This window comes from Panicum hallii, chromosome 4 (assembly GCF_002211085.1).
Source record: "Panicum hallii strain FIL2 chromosome 4, PHallii_v3.1, whole genome shotgun sequence".
In the NCBI taxonomy this organism is placed as follows: domain Eukaryota; kingdom Viridiplantae; phylum Streptophyta; class Magnoliopsida; order Poales; family Poaceae; genus Panicum; species Panicum hallii.
Genome location: NC_038045.1, coordinates 46,981,793 through 47,000,781, shown reverse-complemented (window position 1 = coordinate 47,000,781; position 18,989 = coordinate 46,981,793). Strand labels below are relative to the sequence as shown.

The 18,989-nt window shown below is 52.2% G+C and overlaps 1 long non-coding RNA gene across 1 annotated transcript; it reads left to right on the top strand.

The window, feature by feature from the left end:
* Positions 1 to 4,460: 4,460 nt before the first annotated feature.
* LOC112890956 lies at positions 4,461 to 18,953 on the top strand. Its single transcript, XR_003228366.1, has 3 exons — positions 4,461 to 4,794; positions 4,886 to 5,664; positions 18,889 to 18,953. It is a non-coding gene; the product is annotated as an uncharacterized LOC112890956 (long non-coding RNA).
* The last annotated feature ends 36 nt before the right edge of the window (positions 18,954 to 18,989 follow it).

Below are 18,989 nucleotides of genomic sequence, written 5' to 3'. Positions count from 1 at the left end.
GCTCGGAGCAGCGCGGCTGGCAGGCCCGGGCGGGGGCGAGACAGCAGAGCGCGGTGGCCCAGACGGAGGAGGGACGGCGCGGCTGGCGGCTGCGGTAGCCGGCGCGCGGGAGCAGGCGGCCGAGCGGAGGCGGGCGGCGCAAGCTGCGGGCCCAGGCAGGGCGTTGGGCGAGCGGAGCCGGACCAGCAGCGCCAGGCGGTGCGGGCAAGCGCGTGAGGCAGCAGCGAGGCCGGACTGGCGGGGCGGCGCCCAGGCGTGGCGGCTCGGCCCAGGAACGAGGCGAGCGTGCGCAGGATGGCGGCTCTGGCTGTAGCTCGGCGCAGGAACGCGCTGGGGCAGGAGTATGTGGGCGTTGGCGCTGGAGCACAGGAACGTGGGCGCACAAGCGACGCAGGCTGTAGGGGGGCGCGAGCAGCGTGGGAACGCGTGTGCGGACGCTGGAACGGCACAGCAAGACCGGGGCCCATGAGTCCGGCAATGGCGCGGAGGAGGAGAAGCTGTGCAGCGCGATGGCGTGAGCGGCACATAAGCGGTGGTGCAGGAGCGGAGCCAGGCCGGCTCGGCGCTGACGGGTTGAATGCGCGCGGTGTGCAGCGGCAGGCTCGGTTGGAGTGCGGACACAGGGAGCCGGCGAGGGTGCGGCAGGTGCGCTCGCGCGGAGGCGAGTAGCCGGAGCAAGCGGTAGCGCGCGGAGTGGCGTAAGCGCGTGGGTGGAGCAACGCGTGCGCGGCAGAGCCGAGCACGGCACAAGTGCTAGAACGAGCCGGCAACACGGGAGCTGCGGCGTGCAGGTTTGGTGAGCCGAGGCACAACTGTCGGCGGTGTGTGAAGCTCAGGGCCAGCGATGACCAGAGCCACCTTTCCCCGAGCAAGCGGCAATAGAGCAGAGCAGCGCGCAGCTAAGGCACGGCAAGGCCGAAGCGAACGCGTGACCAACAACGGAAGAAGAAGGAAGAGCTATGCAGGGCAACGACGAGCAAAGCGGTGGCGTGCAGAGCATGACGGTGTTCCCGCAGGGCGAGCTCAGGCCGCGACCGAGTACTGTGCAGGAGGGTCGCGCATGATGGACATTAGAGGCCGTCGAGGAAAACGCAGCGAAAAGCACGGCCCTAATACAGATAGACCACAGTCCTCGCGGAGGCAAAGATGTGAGTATGGCGTGGCGAGTCGGAAGAAGAAGCGGCGAAACGAAGGCGGCGGTTATAGCGCGGCGAATTCGAAAGGAACCATTGCGCGGGTGTGCCGACCGTGTCTCAGCGGCACACGCGCATGGGCAGTGAAGGCTTAACCTGTGAGTAGGAGAACCCTGAAGTTCACGGAGGAGTTGGCCTAGCGAATCAATTCGGCTCCATCGTCTTGTTCCGGGGGTCCATGACGTCCAGCAGCCCCTACCTTCGTTGATCGCGCAACCAACTGCCATCACCGCAAATCACCGCGGGGATTACCTCTTCGGCCATTCTCTACCCACTGCAATCCCCGGCAAGCTTCTTCGTCATCCATGGAGTCTCGTCGTCGTCGAGTTTTACTCTTCGCCGATCCTATCGCCACGGGACTTCACTTTCCGTCCGTTCTTTTCCATAACCAAGGTTTGCCCCGACCTACAGAATCTTCTTAATGCCGGCGATTCCTTTACCGGAATATCGCCGTTAACTTCCTGTTATCTGTTTTCCCGGACCAGGGACTTGATTGCTTCGTTTTAGAAAGTTCTAGGGTGTTCTTTGTAAAATTTCCAAAGCTTTCCGTATTTCAAATCGATGAACTTCTACATTTCATAGATTTTCGTAGGAAGTTCATAAAAATGTAAAATCAGTTTTGTTTGAAACCCTAAGTCAAACACTACAAGCTTTATGTCATGATCTTGAGTTGAGATCTTTGATGCGTGGTTTAGGTCAAATATTAGGGAATGAATGTTTTATTGTGCTTTATATTGTATGCATGTGATATAGCTGGGAAATAATTATAGGATATATGTTTTAAATGGAGATGTGTGACAGTTAGTTAATCCTGTCACCCGAGTGCTCATATCTCTGCCTTCAAGACTTTGTCCTTGTCTTGATTGTCGTTTCCTTAGGGTTCTCTTCGTATAAAGATCCCTACTAATCCGTGTGTATCTGCTACTTAGCCAATACCTCTCTGCAACTATGCTTCAGTATTGGCTATCAGATCAGCCACTAAGCATCTGTTCCCTTTGAGTTTAGAATATTTCTGCGTAACAGCTGTCAGCCGATACATTTCTTGTGATATGCTTCTACTATCGGCTGGTTAGCTGATACGATTGTTACCTTTCTAGTATCGACTACTGCCGATACAAGTCTGTTGTTCTGTCCTACATCGACTACACAGAGTCGATGTATCGAAGAAACACACACAATCTTAGGGTTTTTGCCATCGGCTGACCCGAGCCGATTTTGGTTACTTTTTCATATCGGTCAAACACGGCCGATCGATCCTTAGTTTCCACTTCGTTATCCACATACCTCTATCAGCCGATTTATCGACTGAGAGATCGGCTATATATCTATCAGCCATATACCCTTAACCACACTCCAATCGGCTATACGTCACTCAATTGTTGTGTTGACGTAATCGAGTCGATATAACCACACTTAGTTACTTAGAATAACACTTAAGCACATCTCAGTTAAGACAACTCCTTTAGGAATCATCCTTCTGCCAAAGTAATCGATGCTTCCATCGATCGTCTAGCAACCCGATACACTCGTCAATCAGCTAAACCCTCGTTGTTTCCAACCAGCTCTGTTATAACCCTCAACATGTAGCTAATTCTGATTAATTATCTCCCTAAAGCTTCACCTAAGTTTAGTTTCAGATCTCTTTTGATTGTTATGTGAGTAGCTTGTTAAATGAATGTTGAATTGCAACTTTGTTGTGAAGTAAAATAGTTTTGTGTGCACATTTGAATGTAATGTTGCATTACATGTAGATACGACTACTTTCAGCAACGGTACCTGCGAGATCTCCCAGAAGTCTACGGAGGATGTTCCTGAAGACCAAATGAACGTCACCAAGGGATTAACCGAAGCCCCGAACCAAAGTTCGGAAGATATTGACATTTCTGACTTCAATCCCACCAGTAAAGGCAAGCCCCGGACATAACCTACTATTTTATTACACTGCAATCTATATCTATTTACGTATTCTATGCATTAAGTTCTTAGGAATTGCTTGAAACCCTAGATGCATGAATCCTAGGAACCAATGTATTGCACCTGAGGTCATATCGACTAGATGCTAAGCTAATAGGACCGGTAGAAGTCGGGTGATTTCCTGTCACTCGCGCGATATAGGAGTTGTAATGTTTACATTCTTATTATCACTATAAGGATGCCGGACGGGAGTTTTGTGAGGTATCATGGTTGAGGTGATACCCCGTCTGTGTTGTTGAATTGGATAAGGCCGCAGGGTGTGTTAGCGGTGGTTAAGCATTTGAAAGTACTAACCACATGCCGCGAAATATGGTAAGCGGTAAGCCTAGTAGCCAATCGGCCCGAGGAGTGGACATACCTCCCACCACTCGATTTGCTTCTTTTGGTTACTTATGTTCGACTGAGGAAATACGTGTTGCAAGGGCAACCAGGAATACGGGTTTTGTAGTCGCGCTACAGACGTATGTCCTGCACGAGTGATGTGCGTATGTTCCTGCAGTCGCTTGTGGTGGATCTGATCCACGAGTTGGAATGAAAGGCAAACGGTTGCTTCGGAACTATCGTTGGATGTTCCAAGCGTGTGAGTTAGGTTTACCTTGCAAGGTTAAATTCGATTCAGAATCGTCCGCCTCTCACGAAGATTGAGACTGCTTAATCCCTTTATCACATAGAGTAACAAGAGCAATATTATGGTTATCAAAGATGATGTTTGACCAAAGATTATACCATGCTTGCTTAGTCATAGGTGCTTACCTAGAATGGATAATTAACTAGAATCTGAAAGCTAAAACTTGAAGTTAAGGATCTACTCTTTGTTGCTTTTCAGCTGAAACTAAACCCAGAACCATTATAAGCTTTCATAAGTCTAGTTATGGGCTAAGTATACCCAATCCCGGGTAAGCCTTGCTGAGTATTAGTATACTCAGCCTTGCTAGCTTTATGTTTTTCAGGTAAAGCCTTTGAAGACCCTATTCTTCCCTTGTCATGGCCCTGTGCTTTTCCAGAAGATTGGTCCGAGGAATGGGATCCGTCCCCGACCAATACTGATGATCTCGAGTGATGTCGTGTCTGGGCTTAGCATGACATCCACCTTGACGACGTGTTGTAATTCTTCGCGTATGTTTTCCGCTGCTTTTAACCCTAGTTTTACAGTTTGTAATCTTTTCTCTAAATGTGAAACTTCATACTTCTTTTTGGAAACTCTTGTAATGTAATTCTCTATGATGTAAAATATGATGGTGATTGTATCTCTGGACTCACCTTCGTGTGAGGTAACCTTATTTGATCCTGTGTATCGGTGGTTTATCGGGACGTTACCCGACAGGCCAAGGGATTATACCGTTTGAAGCACGTTGGAGCCCTCTGGAGTGGACTCGCGTACTTGAGCCGGTATAATTCAGGTTGGTTCTGCCACAGTTCGACCACCAAGACATTGACACATCAAGAGTGGCGCCAAATAATACTATATGTGTTGACCAACCTTGACGAGGTGGTGCCGTACATGAAGCAATTTATTCATGAATTCTAGCATCGATCAAGGGAACCTACCCAACAGGAATGTGATACCCTTTTTAGCCAGGGTGCTAGAAATGGAGCGCCCGATTTCATTCATTAGTTCAAACAGCAGGTAACCGTCCAATCTAGCTTGTACTTACTTTGTCATTCGAAGTTGCTCCATATACGAGGCATAAAATGATCTATCGTTCTTGAATATGCAGGGCCATACGATGAATGCTAAGTTGAGACAGGTTGCCGATGGCTTTGCCCTTAGGGTCAGGTCATATTCTGTTTATGATGTGAATGGATATCGTTTTTGTACAGCAAGCTACGAGGCAAGTCGACCCAATCGAATGACCACAAATACTGGAGTTTTTACTCCTGGCCTTGATGGGTTCGAGTATTATGGAAGAGTTGAAGAAATATACGAAGTCAGTTTTTATGGTTGCAAACCTCTTAATCCTGTCATATTCAAATGTCATTGGTTTGATCCTGAAGTAACGAGACGGACATATTCTAATCTTGGGCTAGTGGAAATTCGACAGGATTCCGTCTTCCCTGGAGACGATGTCTATATTGTGGCCCAACAGGCCATACAAATTTATTATCTCCCATATGCGTGCCAAACCAAAGAGCATCTTAAGGGTTGGTATGTTGTGCCCAAGGTATCACCGCACGGTAAAGTACCTGTTCCAAACGATGAAGACTACAACTTAGACCCAAACACATATGACGGAGAGTTCTTTCAAGAAGAGGGGCTAGAAGGGCGATTTGAGATAGACTTAACCGAAGTGGACAGAATGGATGTTGAAACGGTTGTTGATGAGGAGGAGGATGAGGTCCAAAATGTGAAAGACTTACAAATGCTAGAACGATTATATTTAGTCAATGCCAATGACGACGTTGATCCTTCGGATACTGTTGATTATGATTTGATTGATAGTGATGATGAGACTTATGATCCAGCTAATCCCGATTATGAAGATTATTTTTAATCAATGTAATACTATATTATTATGCATTTATGTTTAATTTATTTTGCATCTCTTTCTGTAACGCCCTAAGAATTTCAAGCCTAAGCTACGCGTTAAAGGTTCCGATTAAAAACGGATTCACCGTAACACCCTGACCCCCTTTGCACACGTGCGCGTTACGTCCCCCGCCCTGTGCCACACAACGCACGGCTTCCCCCACGCGCACCGCCTCGACCCTCGCCATCGTGTCACGACGATCACGCGCGACCGCTTCCCACAATTTGCGCTGGCACAAGACCTTTCTCGCGCGGCGCGCGAATCCCGCACGCGTGGCCGACCGGCCGCGACCGCTGCCGCAATTAGCGCCGGCGCTCCTTGTACAGCACGCGAAATCCGCGTGCGCATGGCCGACCGGCCGCGGTCGCCGCCGCGACCGGCGCCGACGCCCCCTCCTCTCTCTCTCTCTCTCTTTTTTTTTCCCTCTCTCCTTTCCTTTCCTCTCTCACATTTTTTCTTTCTCTTCTCCTTTTTCCTTTCTTCCTTTTTCCTTCTTTCTTTTCCCCTCCTCTCTTCTCTTTTTTCCTGTTTTCTCCTGCCGTGCGCCCGCGCTACCCCGGCCGTGCCGCGTGCACGCGCCCGCCCGCGTGCCCGCGTTGACGAACGCCGTGCCGCGCCGTCCGCGCGACGCGCCGCGCCCCTGACCCGCGCCACACCGCCCCGCACGTGCACGCAGCCGCGCCGCCCGACGTTCACCGCGCCGCCCGTCGCTGCGCTGCCCCGGCCCCGTACCCGCGCGTGCACCACGTGCCGCGCCGCCCGCCGTGCCGCCCGTCGCTGGCGCACGCGCGCGGCCGCACGGCCGCCGTGGCGCACACGCCGCCGCCCCGCCCCGCCGCTGTGCCGCCTCGCCCACCGTACCTCCCCTGTGCCCGCACACCGCCGCCCGGCCCCCCCACGTGCACGGCTGTGCACGGCCGTGCCCCGCCGCAAGCCACGGGCGCCATTAATGGCCGCCCGTGGAGCCGCTCCGCCGGCCACCCTCCCCCTACCGCCGGCCGCCTATAAATAGGCCCGGCCGCAGCCCCCGCTCCCCACAAGCTGTGCCGCCCCTGCCTACCTCCTCTCTCGCGCCCAGACCGCTGCCACCCGAGCCGCACGGCCGCCGCCGCCTGCCCCACGCCGGCCCGCCGCTACGCGCCGCCCCCGCCCAAGGAGAGGGTAGGAACGGGACCCCCTCGCTCCCCTCTCCCTTTTCCCCCATGTGCCCGAGCCGCCCGAGCCCCTAGGCCGCCGGATTTGGGGCCGGCCCGAGCTCCCCCTCCCTCCTCTGTTCCACGGGTGAGGGGAGGAAGAAGAAGGGGCAATTTTGCCCTTAGCCCCGCCTTTCTTTCCATTTAGTTAAGAGCCCCTCCACCCTTGTATGCATTGCAGAAAAGCCCCTGTTATTTTATTTCTTTCAAACTAAGTTCCCCCACTATGTAATTTTATTTCCGAATAGGCCCCTCACACTTTTCACTGCCCCCTAACATTTCTAGGATTTACAAATAAGCCCTTCCCTTTTTAGGGAAACTTACGAATAAGCCCCGGTAACCCTGTTTAACCCATAGACCTTCCTTTACCTCGTCATTTTATGTGCGAAACGACCTCCGATCGACCCAAAATTTTACCACGCCCTTTCTAGCATAGTTCTAAGCACGCCATACAAAAATCACCCAAAAATATTATCCCTAACTCCGTAACTAAATTATTTCTGAGTCAAGCGCAACGATTAAAGCTTTTAGTTCCTTCGCTTGATCGTGTGCCTGTTTGTTTGCGTCGTAGGACACGGAGTGAACGACGAGGTTCCCGACTGCGACCGAGCAACTGAGGATCAGTTCTGCGACCCCGAACCCGAAGGGCAGTGCTTCGATCAGGACTTCCCGCAAGGGTTTGACGATGGCAAGTTCAATTCCGCCCTTTGATGCATGTTTCTGTCCTAGTTTTTATAAACACAACCCAGTGGCCTGTTTTATAAAATTGCATGGTTTTGCGTGCTGAAAACATGGTAGGATAGCCACCCTTGTTTGAGATAACCCTACCTTGACCACCTGATTTTATAAAAAAATGTGTGTGTGTGGGAAGGGATACAATGTGGTTTTGAAAGACGAGTTAGACGGGATGGATGGCATTTCTGTGTGAATTGCCGTTGGTGTGCTCGTACCTGTGTGGTTGAGCGAGGAAGGGAGATATCCATCCTGTCACCCCTAAGGACCGAGTTGATGTGACATCTCACCTAGCTTCTTGTCGTGCGAACCACTTGACCGTTGTATGGGCAACGGCTTAGCATAAATCCCACTAGTTAGCCTGATAGCCATCAGGAGAGCTGAGAGCAACGGGTGATCAAGGAGACGGGATAAGCTCTGTGTGACTTATGCCCCGGTTAAACCTCGGTGATAGGTCGAATGACCCCTTGATGGATCCCGTGGTGGCTAGTCAGGTCTAGCTAAGGTGGGTAATGGCTTTGTTGGGATCTGCACCGGCACTAAGGTGTTCGTGCTGTGGTACCCCACCTGTGGGTAAAGTTGCACACCTCTGCAGAGTTAAAATCTATTCGAATAGCCGTGCCCACGGTATTGGGCAAGTTACGGTGTGGTCACATAACTAGTGTTTCTCTCTGGGAATGGATGGGCTGGTGTGAGTTGTTTGGAAAGTGTCCGACAGTTGTGCCGTGTGCTACGGCGGACGGGGAGTCCGGTAGCAGTTTAAAACTTGGATCCTGTGTGGATCAACATCGTGTGCTCCTTGGTATTGGAAAACTTGTTTTGAAAATGTTTTTAAAATGAACCCTTGCATATAACTGAGTTTTCCGCAAATAAACCCTAACCGTACCCTTGGATTGTCCTTTGCATTAATCTCTGTTATACCCCCTCCGTGGGTGTGATTGGACTTGCTGAGTACGTTCGTACTCACCCCATTCCTATTTTTACAGTGGAAGACCCAGACTACGTCCCCGAAGACAACGAGTAGGGTTTCGTCCTGCACCCAGTCTTGCCTGTGGTTGAGGCCACCGTTGGATTCCGCATGGCGCAAGACTCTGATGATTCTCTTTTCGTAGCTAGTGTAGTAGTGTGGGTTCTGGTTGTAATCCTCGCGATAGTGGCGCTTCACTGCCCATTACCGCGTAGAGTTGTACGGTGATGTACCATCTGATGTAATAAAAGTGTTATCAGCCTCCTGGGACTGATAAATCGACACTTTTAAGTCTTCCCTGATGGGGGACGCTTCAGGTGGTATCAGAGCCGTAGGCTGGCCGTAGGACGTGACCCTAGGAGCGAGACCCCTTTTCAGGCCCTAGAATTTGTCCCGATTTGGAAACTTTCTGCACAAACACTCACCACTGGTCTTTTGCCTTGTTCCAGATGGCTGGCAATGGATGGGTTAGCGGAATCTGCCACGCAGAGCCCGGCCTCCCCAAGTTGCTATTGCTCAGCCTGGAACGCGTCGGGGTTATGGAACCACCGGAGTATGCCTACCGTGAGTACATCGCAGGAGGCACCCTTCGGTGCGACATAATGGTTTTTGTGGAGAGAAGCACCCGCTACCCTGATGTGGACCCTTGGTTCATCTCCACCACTGGTTTCCGCTTCCCCGACACCTATCGAAAGGCCTCCCGTAAAGCCCTGCGCCGGCTGCGTGTGCTCTTTAGGCACCACCTCCAGCGGACTCCTATGGGATTTTTCCCACCCGCTGAGGGAAGAGGACGCACTTGGATTGCTCGAATGAGGGGACTTGGACGAGAAGAAGAAGACCTGGAAGACACGGTTTCTCACCTGTCCATCTACCTCACTGGCTTGGATGCACTCTACCGCGAACAAGCGGCACAACTGAAGCAGCTAATCCATGGGATTGAAAAGTTAACCCAGGAGCTGGAGGAACAACGGACAAGAGCCGCGAGCGCCGAGTATTCCTTAGCCACCCTCCAAGCCCAGATGCAAGAATACGAGAACCGCAACGGAATAGGTGGATGGATCGAAGAAGAAGAAGAAGAAGAACCCATGTAGACCCATTGGGATAAGGGTACTCAGACCGAAAATGAGATGGATCGGTTCCTTCCAATAAAGAAGCGCTCTATCAGGACCGAGGAAGAATCCCCATGATAGGATTAGCACCCCTAGCTAAAACCTTACCCTAACGACCACGAAAACTGTACCCCCCTTGTTGTAATAATAAACATCATCTACTCCCTTTTTGCACCTGTACCAGGTTGTTTACCCTGTCTCTGTTTCAGATGGCTGAGGAAGGATGGACCCAGGGCGATTGCCAAGCTGCACCTGGATTCCCCAGCCTCTTGATCGACACCCTGGAAGGCCTTGGCGTTACGGAATGCCCAAGGTACTACAGCCGAGAGTACGAGCACCATGGTACCCTCCGCTGCAGGGTGATCCTGGTCATCGCCAGGAGCAACCGCTACCCCAACATTCAGCCCTGGCGGGCGACCGCCACAGGGTTCAGACACCAAGACACCTATCCCTTGGCCATCAGGAAAGCACTCCGTTATTTGTGCCGGATTTTTGAAGAACACCTCGCCCCCACGCCAGCGAAGTTCTTCCCGCCGGCCATCAGAACCCCAGTCTGGGAAGCGCGCATGAGAAACCTGGAGCGACGTCGCCACGAAGAAGGCCCCCTATACCAAGTGGCTACTTACCTAGCCGCCCTGGACCAACTCTTTGACGAGCAAGCCAACCTTCTGAGGGAGCAGACTCACCGAGCCGAGCAAGCAGAGCTCGCGGTGAGGATACAGCAGATCCGAGCCGCCCATGCCGAAGCGAGAGCCGCAGCCGCGGTCAGTAGCGAAGCAGTCGCCCAAGAGAGCCTCAGGCAGGCCCGGGACCGGCGTATGCAAGATTGGACCCAAAGTGGAACACCAGTCCCGGCGATAGGGGAAGACCACGTTTTACTCGGGACACCCATCATAGGGTGGGGATCACTCTTTGGGAGCACACGAGCCCCACCCGAGAATCCTGAAAGTTCTGCTGCCGCCGACGAAGGGGATGCTGCAATGCAGCCCCTGACCGATGGGAACCCAAAAGACGGCGAGCAAGAACCCCTCACCCTGTCCGCCCCGGAAGAGGACACACCACGCAAGTAGAGTGACCGACGCCATCCCAGTGATGCCCCTCCCCAGCCTTTCTGATTACGCCGTAACCTTAAGACAAAACCCTGGCCGAGTAGCACGAGACCTAGTCGTACCCCCAAGCTGTACCCTCCTTGCAGTAATAAAATGGTTTGTGCTTGTTGTTTGTGTTGTTGTGTGCTGGTTTGTTGTGTGCTGATTATTTATATGAGTACCGGCAGGAGGTAGATTCTGCCTTATATATATATACGAATTAAACAACTTAAACATCACATAAACGTAACCCCGATTTACCCGATCAACAGGTGACTCCCCGGAACGTCGCGAGGGCCTCCCGTGGCCGGAACCCCGTAGCTGCTAGTGTCGGAGCACACCCCGTTGAACAAGATCTTCCCCAAGGAGAACAAGAAGTAAGCCAGAACCGAGGGGGAAGTCAAGAAGGAGAACAACTACCACCACCCCCACCCCTCGGAGACCTGGCGCAGATCATCCATAACCAGACCCTCATACTGGAGACTCTGGCGAATGCCCTCGTTAACCGGCAGCCGCGAGGGCAGAATATGAACGACAAGCTGACGGCCTTCCTAAGGACCAAGCCACCTACCTTCGCCGGATCCTGCAACCCGTTGGATGCTGACGACTGGTTGCGAGTAATTCAGAGGAAGCTCGAACCATTCGAATGCCAGGACCGGGATAAAGTCCTTCTGGCAGCCCACCAGCTCACCGGAACTGCATTATCCTGGTGGGAAAACTATTGTGCCGCAGCCGAAGATGCCTCTACCATTACCTGGGGAGAATTTGTAAGGGAGTTCCGCCGCTACCACATCCCTTCGGCCACTATGAAGCGCAAGGCGGATGAATTCCGCGCGCTACAACAAGGAAGCATGACGGTGGAAGAGTACACCCACCGGTTCATAGAATTGGCCCGGTACGCGCCGGAAGAAGTGAACGACGACGATAAGAAGCAAGACATGTTCAAGAAAGGATTGAGCCCAGAGCTCCGGACCTTGCTTACTCCCCAGATCTATCCGGACTTCAACACCCTGATGAACAAAGCTATCCTCACGGAAAGGGCCAAAGCCGAAGAGCGGAAGGACAACAAGCGGAAATTCCTGGAGAGCAAGGCCCGCCAACAAGACCGCTACCAGAAGCCGAGGAACTCCAACTACACAGCACCAAGATATCAGGCTCCGATGCAGTATAGGACTCAGTCGCAAGTGACAGGACCACAGGCCCCGCCCAGGAGCCAGAATATCACGAGGGCCCCGCAGAGCAATACAAGCCAGGTCACCCCCGACAACAACAATGTTAGGGCCTGCTTCAACTGCCGTGAGATAGGGCATTATATTGCCAATTGCCCTTATGCCAAGAACAAGCCGGCCACATCAGCCTTCTCCAACACGGTGAATGGACCCAGACCGGCCCTGACCGGTGCCAACCGAGTGCCTGTCCGCAACAACGACAACAGCCAGCAGACAAAGCAGCCCCAGCAATCCTTTGGACAAGCCCGCGTCAATCACATCGATGCGCAGGAGGCTCAAGAAGCTCAGGGCGTAGTGCTCGGTGAGTACTTAGTCAACTCAGCTCTGGCGACAGTATTATTTGATTCTGGAGCATCACACTCGTTTATATCCTCGAGCTATGTGGAGAAACACAAAATACCTACAGTACTACTAAAAACGCCCCTATTAACCCGGACGCCTGGAGGCGACATCAATTGTCAATTAGGTTGTCCCCGGGTAAGGATCAATTTAAGTGGGGTAGAATTTCTAGCAGACTTGGTAGTACTTAAGTCTGGGGGAATAGACGTGATTCTTGGAATGGACTGGTTAAGCCGACACAATGGTCTCATAGGCTGCACCGACAAAGTGGTACACCTAACAAACCACGAAGGAGTACAAGTGATCTGCCGTACCCGGGATAGTAAGTTTGACCCAATGGTATTTAGCATGGAAGCCAAGCCCTTAGAAGGAGTCCCGGTAGTAAACGAATACCCAGATGTGTTCCCCGAAGAGCTTCCCGGTATGCCGCCAGATAGGGATATAGAGTTCGTCATAGACCTTATCCCCGGAACATCCCCTATAGCCAAGAGACCCTATAGGATGGCGGCCTCTGAGTTAACAGAATTAAAGAAACAACTGGAAGAACTGCAACGAATTGGATTCATTAGACCAAGCTCGTCGCCGTGGGGAGCCCCAGTGCTGTTTGTCAAGAAGAAAGATGGAAGTATGAGGTTGTGTGTAGATTACCGAGCTCTGAATGAGGTTACCATTAAGAACAAGTACCCCCTCCCCAGGATTGATGACCTTTTCGATCAGCTAAAAGGAGCCAAGTACTTTTCCAAGATCGATTTAAGGTCGGGATACTTTCAGCTCAAAATTAGAGAAAGTGACATCCCTAAGACAGCTTTTGTCACCCGCTACGGGCAGTTTGAGTTCACCGTAATGTCCTTCGGACTAACTAATGCCCCCGCCTATTTTATGAACCTCATGAATAAGGTATTCATGGACGAGCTAGATAAGTTTGTCGTAGTTTTTATTGACGACATACTTATCTACTCCAAGAGTGTTCAGGAACACGAGCAACATATGCGGGTAGTGTTGGGAAAGCTAAGGAAGCATAAACTATATGCTAAATTTAGCAAGTGTGAATTCTGGCTGGAGAAAGTAGCTTTCCTTGGTCACATTCTGACCGCGGAAGGCGTAGCAGTGGACCTAGAGAAGGTCGAAGCCGTGTCCAATTGGCAGCAACCGACCAATGTTAGTGAAATCAGAAGTTTCCTTGGATTAGCCGGATACTATCGAAGGTTTATTGAGGGATTCTCTAAGATAGCCCGGCCCATGACGGAACTTCTTAAGAAGGAGAGGAAGTTCGCCTGGACGGAAAATTGTGAAAGAAGTTTTCAAGAACTGAAGCAAAGGTTGACAACCGCCCAAGTGCTGACCCTACCGGACATCCATCGGGACTTTGTCATTTATTGTGACGCATCCCGACAAGGGTTAGGGTGCGTGCTGATGCAGGACGGGAAAGTTGTTGCATATGCTTCCCGCCAACTCCGGACCCATGAGCAGAACTATCCGACCCATGATTTGGAACTTGCAGCCGTGGTGCATGCCCTTAAGATTTGGAGACATTACTTGATTGGAAATAAGTGTGAGATTTACACCGACCATAAGAGTTTAAAATATATCTTCACCCAACCGGATTTGAACCTAAGGCAGAGGAGATGGTTGGAGTTGGTTAAGGACTACAATTTAGAGATCCATTACCACCCTGGAAAGGCAAATGTTGTAGCCGACGCCTTAAGCCGGAAACCCTATGGACCCAAGGATGACCACCTATGCGAGGAAATGGCACGATTAAATGTGCACATCGTTCCTCGAGGTTCCAGCCAGGAGCTAAACGTCCAATCGACATTAGAAGATAAGATTAGAGAAGCCCAAAGCTCGGATCGAGAGTTAGTAAAAATTTGCAAACAAACTGGAGAAAACAAAGCACCGGGCTTCAGGGTAGACGATAAAGGAACGTTATGGTACGAGAATAGGATTTGCGTACCCCAGAATGGAGATTTCCGGAAATTGATCATGGACGAAGCCCACAACTCGGCCTACTCTATCCACCCGGGATCCACCAAAATGTATATGGACATAAAGCAAAAATATTGGTGGAACGGAATGAAGGCGGATATTGCAAGATTCGTGGCTCATTGTGACACTTGTCAAAGGATAAAGGCCGAGCATCAAAAGCCGGCAGGATTATTGCAACCCTTACCTATTCCGGTGTGGAAGTGGGATGAGATAGGGATGGACTTTGTAGTAGGACTGCCCCGAACACAGAAGGGACACGATTCCATATGGGTAATTGTAGATCGACTCACTAAATCGGCACATTTCATACCCGTAAGGACCACTTATGGCGGAGAAAAGCTGGCAAAACTTTACGTGGAAAACATAGTAAAGTTACACGGAGTGCCTAGCAGAATTGTCTCAGATAGAGGGACCCAATTTACCTCTAGGTTCTGGAAAAGCTTGCATCAAGCCATGGGCACCAAGTTAGATTTCAGTTCCGCATATCATCCACAGACTGACGGTCAAACCGAGAGGGTAAATCAAATTATGGAAGATATGCTGAGAGCATGTGTCCTGACTTATGGAAATGATTGGGAACAGAGTCTGCCCTATGCGGAATTCTCGTACAACAATAGTTACCAAGCCAGCCTGGGCATGTCGCCATTCGAAGCTCTCTATGGGAGAAAGTGCAGAACTCCCTTAATGTGGTCGGAAGTTGGAGAACGTGCGCTAGTAGGGCCCGCACTCATAGAAGAAGCAGAGGAGAAAGTAGCGGAAATCCGCGAGAAATTGAAAGCGGCTCAGTCCCGACAAAAGAGCTACGCAGACAAGAAGAGACGGGAAATAAGTTTCAATCCGGGAGATTTTGTCTATCTCAAAGTCTCACCCATTCGAGGGACACGAAGATTTCAGGTACAAGGAAAATTAGCCCCTCGATACATTGGGCCGTATCGAGTTCTAAAGAAAGTCGGAGCCGTGGCGTACCGACTGGAGTTACCAGAAGAAATGTCGGATATACACCCAGTATTTCATGTCTCGCAATTAAGAAGGTGTCTGAGAGTACCCGAGGGAGAACACGTGCCGGTGGAAACAATAGACCTGCAACCGGATCTGCGGTACCAGGAAGTGCCGGTCAAAATTCTGGACACTGTCACTAGGAGGACAAGAAACTCTGAGGTGCGGATATGCAGGGTTCAATGGAGCAGACACGGAGTAGAGGAAGCAACCTGGGAGCGCGAGGAGGCCCTAAAGAAAGAATTTCCCCATCTGTTTAGAAGCCAGCCGAATCTCGAGGACGAGATTCATTTAAGTGGGGTAGGTTTGTAACGCCCTAAGAATTTCAAGCCTAAGCTACGCGTTAAAGGTTCCGATTAAAAACGGATTCACCGTAACACCCTGACCCCCTTTGCACACGTGCGCGTTACGTCCCCCGCCCTGTGCCACACAACGCACGGCTTCCCCCACGCGCACCGCCTCGACCCTCGCCATCGTGTCACGACGATCACGCGCGACCGCTTCCCACAATTTGCGCTGGCACAAGACCTTTCTCGCGCGGCGCGCGAATCCCGCACGCGTGGCCGACCGGCCGCGACCGCTGCCGCAATTAGCGCCGGCGCTCCTTGTACAGCACGCGAAATCCGCGTGCGCATGGCCGACCGGCCGCGGTCGCCGCCGCGACCGGCGCCGACGCCCCCTCCTCTCTCTCTCTCTCTCTTTTTTTTTCCCTCTCTCCTTTCCTTTCCTCTCTCACATTTTTTTCTTTCTCTTCTCCTTTTTCCTTTCTTCCTTTTTCCTTCTTTCTTTTCCCCTCCTCTCTTCTCTTTTTTCCTGTTTTCTCCTGCCGTGCGCCCGCGCTACCCCGGCCGTGCCGCGTGCACGCGCCCGCCCGCGTGCCCGCGTTGACGAACGCCGTGCCGCGCCGTCCGCGCGACGCGCCGCGCCCCTGACCCGCGCCACACCGCCCCGCACGTGCACGCCGCCGCGCCGCCCGACGTTCACCGCGCCGCCCGTCGCTGCGCTGCCCCGGCCCCGTACCCGCGCGTGCACCACGTGCCGCGCCGCCCGCCGTGCCGCCCGTCGCTGGCGCACGCGCGCGGCCGCACGGCCGCCGTGGCGCACACGCCGCCGCCCCGCCCCGCCGCTGTGCCGCCTCGCCCACCGTACCTCCCCTGTGCCCGCACACCGCCGCCCGGCCCCCCACGTGCACGGCTGTGCACGGCCGTGCCCCGCCGCAAGCCACGGGCGCCATTAATGGCCGCCCGTGGAGCCGCTCCGCCGGCCTCCCCTCCCCCTACCGCCGGCCGCCTATAAATAGGCCCGGCCGCAGCCCCCGCTCCCCACAAGCTGTGCCGCCCCTGCCTACCTCCTCTCCCGCGCCCAGACCGCTGCCACCCGAGCCGCACGGCCGCCGCCGCCTGCCCCACGCCGGCCCGCCGCTACGCGCCGCCCCCGCCCAAGGAGAGGGTAGGAACGGGACCCCCTCGCTCCCCTCTCCCTTTTCCCCCATGTGCCCGAGCCGCCCGAGCCCCTAGGCCGCCGGATTTGGGGCCGGCCCGAGCTCCCCCTCCCTCCTCTGTTCCACGGGTGAGGGGAGGAAGAAGAAGGGGCAATTTTGCCCTTAGCCCCCCCCTTTCTTTCCATTTAGTTAAGAGCCCCTCCACCCTTGTATGCATTGCAGAAAAGCCCCTGTTATTTTATTTCTTTCAAACTAAGTTCCCCCACTATGTAATTTTATTTCCGAATAGGCCCCTCACACTTTTCACTGCCCCCTAACATTTCTAGGATTTACAAATAAGCCCTTCCCTTTTTAGGGAAACTTACGAATAAGCCCCGGTAACCCTGTTTAACCCATAGACCTTCCTTTACCTCGTCATTTTATGTGCGAAACGACCTCCGATCGACCCAAAATTTTACCACGCCCTTTCTAGCATAGTTCTAAGCACGCCATACAAAAATCACCCAAAAATATTATCCCTAACTCCGTAACTAAATTATTTCCGAGTCAAGCGCAACGATTAAAGCTTTTAGTTCCTTCGCTTGATCGTGTGCCTGTTTGTTTGCGTCGTAGGACACGGAGTGAACGACGAGGTTCCCGACTGCGACCGAGCAACTGAGGATCAGTTCTGCGACCCCGAACCCGAAGGGCAGTGCTTCGATCAGGACTTCCCGCAAGGGTTTGACGATGGCAAGTTCAATTCCGCCCTTTGATGCATGTTTCTGTCCTAGTTTTTATAAACACAACCCAGTGGCCTGTTTTATAAAATTGCATGGTTTTGCGTGCTGAAAACATGGTAGGATAGCCACCCTTGTTTGAGATAACCCTACCTTGACCACCTGATTTTATAAAAAAAATGTGTGTGTGTGGGAAGGGATACAATGTGGTTTTGAAAGACGAGTTAGACGGGATGGATGGCATTTCTGTGTGAATTGCCGTTGGTGTGCTCGTACCTGTGTGGTTGAGCGAGGAAGGGAGATATCCATCCTGTCACCCCTAAGGACCGAGTTGATGTGACATCTCACCTAGCTTCTTGTCGTGCGAACCACTTGACCGTTGTATGGGCAACGGCTTAGCATAAATCCCACTAGTTAGCCTGATAGCCATCAGGAGAGCTGAGAGCAACGGGTGATCAAGGAGACGGGATAAGCTCTGTGTGACTTATGCCCCGGTTAAACCTCGGTGATAGGTCGAATGACCCCTTGATGGATCCCGTGGTGGCTAGTCAGGTCTAGCTAAGGTGGGTAATGGCTTTGTTGGGATCTGCACCGGCACTAAGGTGTTCGTGCTGTGGTACCCCACCTGTGGGTAAAGTTGCACACCTCTGCAGAGTTAAAATCTATTCGAATAGCCGTGCCCACGGTATTGGGCAAGTTACGGTGTGGTCACATAACTAGTGTTTCTCTCTGGGAATGGATGGGCTGGTGTGAGTTGTTTGGAAAGTGTCCGACAGTTGTGCCGTGTGCTACGGCGGACGGGGAGTCCGGTAGCAGTTTAAAACTTGGATCCTGTGTGGATCAACATCGTGTGCTCCTTGGTATTGGAAAACTTGTTTTGAAAATGTTTTTAAAATGAACCCTTGCATATAACTGAGTTTTCCGCAAATAAACCCTAACCGTACCCTTGGATTGTCCTTTGCATTAATCTCTGTTATACCCCCTCCGTGGGTGTGATTGGACTTGCTGAGTACGTTCGTACTCACCCCATTCCTATTTTTACAGTGGAAGACCCAGACTACGTCCCCGAAGACAACGAGTAGGGTTTCGTCCTGCACCCAGTCTTGCCTGTGGTTGAGGCCACCGTTGGATTCCGCATGGCGCAAGACTCTGATGATTCTCTTTTCGTAGCTAGTGTAGTAGTGTGGGTTCTGGTTGTAATCCTCGCGATAGTGGCGCTTCACTGCCCATTACCGCGTAGAGTTGTACGGTGATGTACCATCTGATGTAATAAAAGTGTTATCAGCCTCCTGGGACTGATAAATCGACACTTTTAAGTCTTCCCTGATGGGGGACGCTTCACTTTCTAAGTACGTCTTGTTTATCTGTACTTATTACTTTACTCTTCTTAATTGCAGGTGATTGAACAAAGATGGTAGGCAGTGGGTTGAGGAGCGTTAGGTCGCTTTACCAGAGGGCTAGGTCAACTACATCTGGGTCGTCTGAGAGGAGAAGGGGG